Consider the following 10,376-nt stretch of genomic DNA (forward strand, 5'->3'; position numbering starts at 1 on the left):
GAGGGAGGGAGAAGAAGCGGACGAGAAAATGGGCACCAATTTTTTAAATTTTTTTTACCGTTTTTTTTTTGCTCCGCCGCCATAAATAGTTCGTCCATTTCGCCAGCAGATGGCGCAAAACTTGCTCGACCCAGCGCGGGAATCGCTGAAGTCCAGCGCGCCCGCTGCGCAAAGCGACGGAAGGCGTTATGCCGTTCTGAGAATTTTATCATGCCCTCTTTTTCTCTCCAACGCCAATTTGTCGAGCAGCTCGTCGAGCTGCCCGTCCCTGGCTCCGCCTCATTCCCCTCGCCTGAGCGCGCTGCCAAAGGTTTGAATGTGTTGGTGTGTCAGACGGCCAATCGCTGTCAGCCATCGTCCGTGCTCTTTCCCTTCCTAGCGCTATCTCATTCTCGCGTGTTGTCAATGCTCATGAGTTGCTGTGGCGCTTAAAAACCGTTTATACACATTGCGGCGATGAAGTTGCATTTTCACATATCAAACCAAAAAAAGCGCAATGAGTTCAATTGCTGCAATGTAAAAATGACTACGGAATCGCTAGCTCACGCTGGAGGGTTTGCTGTGTAACGCGCAGAACCTTAATTCGCATTTACACGTTCAGCCCGGCGCTGATTTTCATCAACTTTTCTTTCCGCCGGCATCAAGAACGCAAGCTGATTATGATAGCGGCATCCTGGAAAGTTCACTGGCAGTCCCTGGGGCCTGCCATCGAACTAAACATGTTAAGCATTAAGCATAAATTTGTTATCCTAAACTTCTGTTGGGGGTGTTGGGGGTGGGGGGGGGGCAAATGGTTCTCCAGCCATGGTGCCCCAACGACCATCTTTCCGGGGGCCCTTGTCGCTAATACTCTGTCCACTTGTAGACATACGGCATACTACAGACTAGCGATCTTCGGCGACCGCCTAGTCCGGCTACGGTTAGATCCGCCGCTGGTTCTTGACGGTGTTTTTTTTACTGTAGAGTGCATCCTTCCCCCTGCCTTCAGCGTATGCATCGGGCAGGAGACAGTGTGGCAGTATGCAAGTTGCACACTGGATAGGAGCGGGCCCGCGGCACCGCCATCATTCCGCACATCTGCATGCCCGTCGTGGGTTCTAATCGCGTATGAACCGTCCGCCGTAGCAAGGGACTAGTCACCGGCTCAGGCTACGTGGTACTCAAGTCCTAAAACGGCCGGCATGATCGCGTTGGCTAGTACGCCATTAATAATAATAATAACAACAAAAAGAACTTAGCGTAGCAGTCCACACCCGGGTAAGAGTTTGTCTTGACTTTGTTGTAGCCGGGCTATCGCTGTGACGAGACAAATACACGGAATGCACTCGACCAAAACATGAACCTACCGATCCGAACCCATTCCAAGGCATTGCCGGTCAATCGTCGTCATGATAACTACTCCAAAGCCATCAGATTCTGGACGGACAGGTTCAGCACCATACGCGCACCGTAATAAACAAATCCAGAATCCTCTTTTGTATGAATTCAATTCAATAAATGTGCAATATATCACACGCACGTTTGCTTAGATCGTGTGTCTTTTAATACCCCCAACAGCAGAGCCGATCGCAAAGCTGCCAATGCCAATAGTTGTGTTGTCTCCCAGGTAGCGAGATCGAAAATGCATGGACTTTGTAGCCGCAGCGGATGAAAATGTACGCATCAGAATCAAAAGTTTAAGGGTTTCGCACGCGCGTGCAAACTCACACACACACACACACACACGCGCGCGCGCGCAAGCGATAAGGCACCTACAAACGCGCGCACGCGAACGCACCTACGAAAGCGCGTAAGCACGCACCCCCACCAAACCCCTCCCCTTCCGCTATCATCAGCTATCATATAGTGCAGGGGCCTCCAAACTTTTCAGCTCGCGGGCCACATTGCTTCAAAAATAACTATATTGAGGGCCATTTGACGCTACCTTTAAATGATTAATGAACGTTTAAATCTCGTTTTTACAACAAAATACTAACGATACTAATACAGTTTCGTGTTACTAAAGCTTGATTTTTGTCTAAGAAAAGTAAAAATACATTTTTATTTGAATAAGTCATAATAACGTAATATTTATATTAACTCTGGCAAAGTCATCGTGGGCCGCATTATAAGCTCTTGAGGGCCGCATGCGGCCCGCGGGCCGTAGTTTGGAGACCCTGATATAGCGCATCATCATCCAAAGCGCCGGGCGGGGTGGGGGATCGCGGCATAATAGAGTGAATGGTCACTTTCCCCGCGCTGTGTGTGCGTGTGTATCGAGACCGAAAACTCGAGACAGATTTTGGCACATTAAAAAAATTGTGCCACTATACACTGTGCTACATGATGCTTAGAAGGTCGTTGAAGCATCTAACATGTTCAAATTTAAAAAATATTAGATTAGTGTTAGACGTTCTCCTACGCTTGTTTTAAATAGGCTTCTTCACCCTCAATTGGCAGGGGCATCGAATGGTCTCATCAGCAGCGGCACGAAATAAAATAAACCATCAATACACCGATAACACTTTGAATCCCAATCCAGCTTCTCCCACAGCGTCTCAAGGTCACACACAAATTAATAAATGCTAACACCCACCAATAACAACACACAACAGCAATGCACATATACGATTCAACGCATACACCGCAACAACCAATCAGCTGGCGGCGGAAGGCACGGGCAGAAGCACAAGTAAGACAAGGCAGGGCGAGGGAGGGAGAAGAAGCGGACGAAAAATGGGCGCCAATATTTTTAAATTTTTTGACCGTTTTTTGCTCCGCTGCCATAAATAGTTCGTCCATTTCGCCAACAGATGGCGCTAAACTTGCTCGACCCAGCGCAGGAATCGCTGAAGTCCAGCGCGGGAACGGGCCAAAATCTGCGCTGGCCAGCGCAGATTTTGGTACATTTTCTGCGCTGGAAACTGCTCGAATTTGCGCAGCGGGCGGGAGACCAGGCCAAATCTGCGCTGGCCAGCGCCTTGTTTATAACAGTTGTATAACAGTAGAGCTGTCAAATCTTCCCGCTGCGCAAATTCGAGCAGTTTCCAGCGCAGAAAATGTACCAAAATCTGCGCTGGCCAGCGCAGATTTTGGCCCGATCCCCGCGCTGGACTTCAGCGATTCCTGCGCTGGGTCGAGCAAGTTTAGCGCCATCTGTTGGCGAAATGGACGAACTATTTATGGCAGCGGAGCAAAAAAACGGTCAAAAAATTTAAAAATATTGGCGCCCATTTTTTCGTCCGCTTCTTCTCCCTCCCTCGCCCTGCCTTGTCTTACTTGTGCTTCTGCCCGTACCTTCCGCCGCCAGCTGATTGGGTGTTGTGGTGTATGCGTTGAATCGTATATGTGCATTGCTGTTGTGTGTTGTTATTGGTGGGTGTTAGCATTTATTAATTTGTGTGTGACCTTGAGACGCTGTGGGAGAAGCTGGATTGGGATTCAAAGTGTTATCGGTGTATTGATGGTTTATTTTATTTCGTGCCGCTGCTGATGAGACCATTCGATGCCCCTGCCAATTGAGGGTGAAGAAGCCTATTTAAAACAAGCATAGGAGAACGTCTAACACTAATCTAATATTTTTTTTAAATTTGAACATGTTTGATGCTTCAACGACCTTCTAAGCATCATGTAGCACAGTGTATAGTGGCAATAATTTTTTTTTAATGTGCCAAAATCTGTCTCGAGTTTTCGGGTCTCGATACACACACGCACACACACAGCGCGGGAAAGTGACCATTCACTCTATTATGCCGCGATCCCCCACCCCGCCCGGCGCTTTGGATGATGATGCGCTATATCAGGGGTCTCCAAACTACGGCCCGCGGGCCGCATGCGGCCCTCAAGAGCTTATAATGCGGCCCACGATGACTTTGCCAGAGTTAATATAAATATTACGTTATTATGACTTATTCAAATAAAAATGTATTTTTACTTTTCTTAGACAAAAATCAAGCTTTAGTAACACGAAACTGTATTAGTATCGTTAGTATTTTGTTGTAAAAACGAGATTTAAGCGTTCATTAATCATTTAAAGGTAGCGTCAAATGGCCCTCAATATAGTTATTTTTGAAGCAATGTGGCCCGCGAGCTGAAAAGTTTGGAGGCCCCTGCACTATATGATAGCTGATGATAGCGGAAGGGGAGGGGTTTGGTGGGGGTGCGTGCTTGCATGCGCGCTTTCGTAGGTGCGTTCTCGCGTGCGCGCGTTTGTAGGTGCCTTATTGCTTGCGCGCGCGCGTGTGTGTGTGTGTGCGTGTGTGTGTGTGTGTGTGTGTGTGTGAGTTTGCACGCGCGTGTTTGTGTGTGTGCGTGCGTTTGGAAACCCTTAAACTTTTTGATTCTGATGCGTACATTTTCATCCGCTGCGGCTACAAAGTCCATGCATTTTCGATCTCGCTACCTGGGAGACAACACAACTATTGGCATTGGCAGCTTTGCGATCGGCTCTGCTGTTGGGGGTATTAAAAAGACACACGATCTAAGCAAACGTGCGTGTGATATATTGCACATTTATTTCTAAATCAGCTAGCTGACGCAAGTGGAAACAACATATTGAATTGAATTCATACAAAAGAGGATTCTGGATTTGTTTATTACGGTGCGCGTATGGTGCTGAACCTGTCCGTCCAGAATCTGGTGGCTTGTTGGTTTGGAGTAGTTATCATGACGACGATTGACCGGCAATGCCTTGGAATGGGTTCGGATCGGTAGGTTCATGTTTTGGTCGAGTGCATTCCGTGCATTTGTCGCGCCACAGCGGTAGCCCGGCAGCACCAAAATACAAAATAAACCTTCCCCGAGTGTGGACTGCTACGCTAAGTTCTTTTATTAGTATTATTATTATTATTGGCGTAATGGCCTACGCGGTCATGCCGGCCTTTTCAGGACTTGAGTACCACGTAGCCGGATAGTCAGTTCTTGCTACGGCGAACGGTTCATACGCGGTTAGAACCCACGACGGGCATACAGATGTGCGGAATGATGGCGGTGTCGCGGGCCCGCTCCTATCCAGCGTGCAACTTGCATACTGCCACACTGTCTCCTGCTCGATGCATACGCTGCAGGCAGGGGGAAGGATGCACCTCCACGATAAAAAAAACACCGTCATGAACCAGCGGTGGACCTAACGGTAGGCGGACTAAGCGGTCGCCGAAGATCTCTAGGCTGTAGTATGCCGTATGTCTACAAGTGGACAGATTATTAGCGACAAGGGCTCCGTGGCTGGAGAACCATTTGCACCTCCCCCTCCCCCCATGGCGACTACAATTTTAGGGCCTGTGACCAATGATCGTAGGGGTCCCATGGCCAACCTCCCCCCCCCATCCGACGGCAATTTAAGTATACTGTTCAATCTTCCAAGAGCTGTGTCTCAGTACCAGTTGACAGGGGCCTCAATTCGCGTTTCCGCCTTTCATCAACACCTTCCTTTCTTTGACCGACGGATCATAACATTCCGGAAAAAAACACATTTGGCGACAGTTGTGCACACACACGCACGCTCATACCCTTGCACAGACGGCACAGCATATCTGTGTAATCTACAACATACGAAAGCAAAAGCTTAGCAAAAGCAAAAGCAAAAAAAAGTTATGTTTAATGCTTTACACGTTCAGATCGATGGCAGGCCCCAGGGACTGCCAGTGAACTTTCCAGCCTGCGTTCTAGGTGCTGGTGGAACGGAAAGTTGATGAAAATCAGCGCCGGGCTGATCGTGTCAATGCGAATTAGGGCTCAGCGCTTTGCACAGCAAACCCTCCAGCGTAAACTAGCGATTCCTTAGTCATTTTTATATTGCAGTGTTTGAACTCATTGCGATTTTTTGGTTTGATTTGTGAAAATGCAACTTCATCGCCGCAATGTTTGTTAACGGCATTTTTGGCGCCACAACAGCTCGCGAGCATTGACCACACGCGAGAAAGAGATAGCGCTATGGAGGGAAAAAGCACGGACGACGGCTGACAGCGATTGGCCGTGTGACGCACCAACACATCCAAACCTTCGGCAGCGCGCTCAGGCGAGGGGTATGAGGCGGAGTCAGGGACGGGCAGCTCGACGAGCTGCTCGACAAATTTGCCGTTGGAGAGAAAAGGAAGGCATGATAAAATTCTCAGAACGCCATAACGCCTTCCGTCGCTTTGCACAGCGGGTTCCGCGCCTTTAATCGCGCCTGCTGTTTCGCAGAGATACCCAACTTCGGTATTGCTGAGATTTTCGCGGTAGCGCGAACCGATTATTTTTACTTTTTCTGGCGGATTTGTGTGAAAACTCAAGTCGAGAAATGAGTTTTGTATTTTATTTTGTATAAACTATGTGAAATAAATAATTTGATTCGCAAATTGATAGAAAAATATTTCTTCTTGGCACATTCAATCGTCACCAGACCTCGGATGGTTCCATACACGAACCGCGATTATCTCGCCTATCTGTCAGATTTTATAACATAATTGACAGCTCAAGTCATACGCTATTTTCGCGGTACCGCGATGATCTCGGTTCGTCTATTTCCAGCCTAGGGAGATGTTTATCAGGAAGGTAATGTGTAAGGTGGTGGAGCAGGAGCTATTGGAAGAGAAGAAGCATACATATAGATTAACATCAGAGGGACTTACCTTTTTTCTATAGAAATCGCCGTAAACCGAACCTCGTGTGACTAAATGCCAGTCCAGCATCTTGCGTGTTACACCATTCCGGATCGTGCCACACGAGCTGCACAGAGCGATAAAAAGGAGTTTCAGCATAACTGCCCGGTGCTTTTGCAGTAGCGTGAAATTGTTAAAGATGAGTTGATTCAGAAACTTTATGTTCGAAAGCAGCTGTTAGTGTTTTGCGTGTGTGAAATATGTATGATGATATTGTATTGTTGTTAATATGTTAACATGTTAATATCCTGTATAACACCTGTTTTTGTTATTCTTAATAATTTTAGGAAAAAATGAATTCGAGTAATTATGGAGCTGCTACGCGTCAACGAGAAGACGATGGGGAACATATTTCATCGATAGACGATTTTGAAGATGAATTAATTGAATGTGACGGAGAAAAGGACTCATCATATTCTTCAAGCGATGTGATGGGACTATTGAAACAAATTTTAAAAAATCAAGCAACTATACTTGATGAATTGCGCAGTCAGAGAGAAGAATTTTTGGAAATGAAAAATAGCCAAAACGGTATTTTAGAAAGTTTATCGAAGCAATCGAAAAAAATTACGCATGTTCAAGTTTTTGTTGAACAAATTAGCAACGTGGTATGTGTAGGGAAAGGTGTAGGAGCTCAATCAAAAGCCCCAGAATGGTTTCAAAAACTAAAAACAAAAGACGATATGGATAATTTTAACCAAAGTTTAGGAACAGAAGATAATTTCAAGGATCTTCTTCTTCTTCTTCTTTGGTTCAACAACCGATGTCGGTCAAGGCCTGTCTGTACCCACTTGTGGGCTTGGCTTTCAGTGAATAATTGATTCCCACCATAGCAGGATAGTCAGTCCTACGTATGGCGACGCGGTCTATTTGGGGATTGAACCCATGAACCCAATTTCAAGGATATTATACACAAATGGCTGGATGAAAGCATAAAGAAAGCGGAAGTAAAAGACAGGATGCACGAGGCACGCGATTTGATTTTTGATCCAGAACTGTTTGCAGGTTGCAACTGGAAAGGTGGTCCGTCTTATAACCCCAAAATTCCCTTAATCACATATTCAAACATATTAGAACTGTTTAGAGCCATAGGTTATTTGTTATTTGTTATTTATTAATTAAAATTCAACGGACCGCAAGTGGCCCACTTGAAGCGAATTCATTTACATTCATTCATTATAACATAGTCACATTTCGGTCATTCATTTGTCACGCTTAGTCTTAAGTAACATAATTAACATGTAAAAGGTCGCACGACACGAATACTATTTAACAATGCTGTGCGCGACATGTCAGGTTGATGACGATCACAAATAACATTAAATTCACGGCACATACGAATAATCGGATCAGAGGAGCCAAAGCGAGTGCGGCGTTCCTCCACGTCAAGTAGCGATCTAGCTCGGAGCGATCTCGGCGGGACATACATGTTGAGCCTCGAAAGAAGCGCGGGCGAGTCGATCCGATTGTCAAGAAGTCCCGCGACAAACAGCCTCTGAGCGTTGCAGTTCCGCTGCTTCAGCGTCTCGATGCCAAGCAACGCACAGCGTCCCTCATAGTCAAGTTGGACACTCCAGGAGCGCAAAGCGAACCGCGTGAATTTGCGCTGGATCGACTCTAAACGAGCTAGGGGGCGAGCAGCTGTAGGCCACCATACTACTGAAGCGTATTCTAACACTGGTCGCACCAAAGCACAGTATAGCGTCTTGATGCAAATCGGGTCGGTGATGTCTCGTGCTATTTGTTTTAGTAAGCCGATCAATTGGTTACCCTTAGTGACAACGTGCTCTAGCTGGTCGTGGAAGCTCAACTTTTCGTCAAGGAGCACTCCTAGATCCGTGACACAGCTTTTGCGACCAATGGTAGATCCATTTAACGCATAGTCATACACTAAGGGGCACCGCTTTCTCGCAAACGTAACGACAACACACTTCTCGACGCACAATTCAAGACCATTCAAGTGGCTTGAAGGCGGAGTTGGTCTGACCGCTCGCGGATAGGCAGGAACAGCTTCGCGTCGTCTGCATACAGTAGGTGGCCGTCAGGAGGGAGCAACCGTGTTACGTCATTCATGAAAATGACAAACAGCAGCGGTCCAAGGTTACTCCCCTGCGGCACCCCCGAAGAAGCATCGATACGGCGCGACGTATGGGGTCCCATCTTCACGCAGTATGTGCGACCAGCAAGATAGGAGCGCATCCAGGCCAGCAGCTGCACGGGCAGACCAAGCGTTTCGAGCTTTGCGAGCAGCAAGGCGTGCGGAACGCTATCGAAGGCAGCCTTGATGTCCGTGTAGACTGCGTCGATCTGCGAGCCGGCATCGATGGTCCTGTGGCAGAGGCTAACGAACTCAAACAGGTTGGTGGTGGTTGAACGCTGAGGGACAAATCCATGTTGAGCTGTGCTAATGTAGTTCGAGGCAGCTGCGAGGAGAGGTTCGTACACCAGGAGCTCGAAGACCTTAGCGCAGGCACAAAGCGATGTAATGCCACGGTAATTACATGCATTTGATTTGTCCCCCTTTTTGTGCACTGGAACAAGCCACGAAGTTTTCCAGCAGGCAGGATAGATGCCCGAACGCAGCGAGTCGCGAAAAATCGAGGCCAGGATAGGCGCGATGGTGGTGCCACAACGCTTAAGCGTGGAAGTCGGGATCCCGTCAGGCCCTGGAGCAAACGAAGATTTCAGCCTGTCAACCGCTTTCGAGACTGAATACTCATCGATGATCGGCAAGTTTGGGGCCATAGCATCCACCGGTACGTTTGATAATGCGTCGGCTATCTGCCTCTCATCAGTTACAGCTGGAAGGAAGGTGGCGGCAAAGCGCGAGGCAAAAATATCGCAGGTAGCAATTCCTTCCAACAGGCCACTGAAAAAGATGTGGAAGATTTTTTTAAACTAAAGCTTCGATATGACAAAGATAGCCTGAATTTAAAAAATTCTAGCTTTAATCCTTCTAAAATGAAATGAATATGTGGCTAAGGAAATGGTGGGAAGATGACGAATCTTCATTCTGGCTACAATCCGCAAAGAGATTTACGATAAGCAATCAAATCACTTGACTCGTGTATCCTGTTTTTGTCTATAATTATAAAATCATTGGCTCTTTTAAACGTAATGAAAAAGAACAGGAATAGAGCTATACAAAATTGATGTTTAATAATAATAATGTATTATGTACTAAGTTAAAACTTTACTATGTTAAAGAAGAAATTAAGCTACCTCAACTTATAATGTTTTTTGTATTAAAATGTAATCACGATTAATAAAAATGTTAACTATGAACTCTGTATAAATAATCGTAATATATACAGGATTCTTCTCAGAATATTTAAAACTTTTTTTTCCAATTCATATAAACATTTTTTTTTATTGAACATACATCTTACATTTTTCAACATTATTTGTAAATTTACAGTATTCTTAAGGCAACTTTGAGACAGAGTATTTAGTTCTGTCTCTGGATTAAGTCCGACCTGATATCGGGTCTACTCGGTTGCTTAATATCTATAACTTAACCTACTTAGCCTACTTAACCTACTTAACCTACTTAACCTACTTAACCTATTTAGCATATTTAACCTACTCATACCTCTGTAGCATATCTGTTATACAAAACTTATTATAATACACACTATCAGCTATAGACACATTGTAACACACTTTGGAAAGCCAAACCACACCATTGTAACACATTCATTATAACACATTCAGTAAATCAGATCATACCATAGCACCGCAACCGGAAGAGTTCAG

The sequence above is a fragment of the Anopheles arabiensis genome, chromosome 3 (genome assembly GCF_016920715.1).
Source record: "Anopheles arabiensis isolate DONGOLA chromosome 3, AaraD3, whole genome shotgun sequence".
Classification (NCBI taxonomy): Eukaryota; Metazoa; Arthropoda; class Insecta; order Diptera; family Culicidae; genus Anopheles; species Anopheles arabiensis.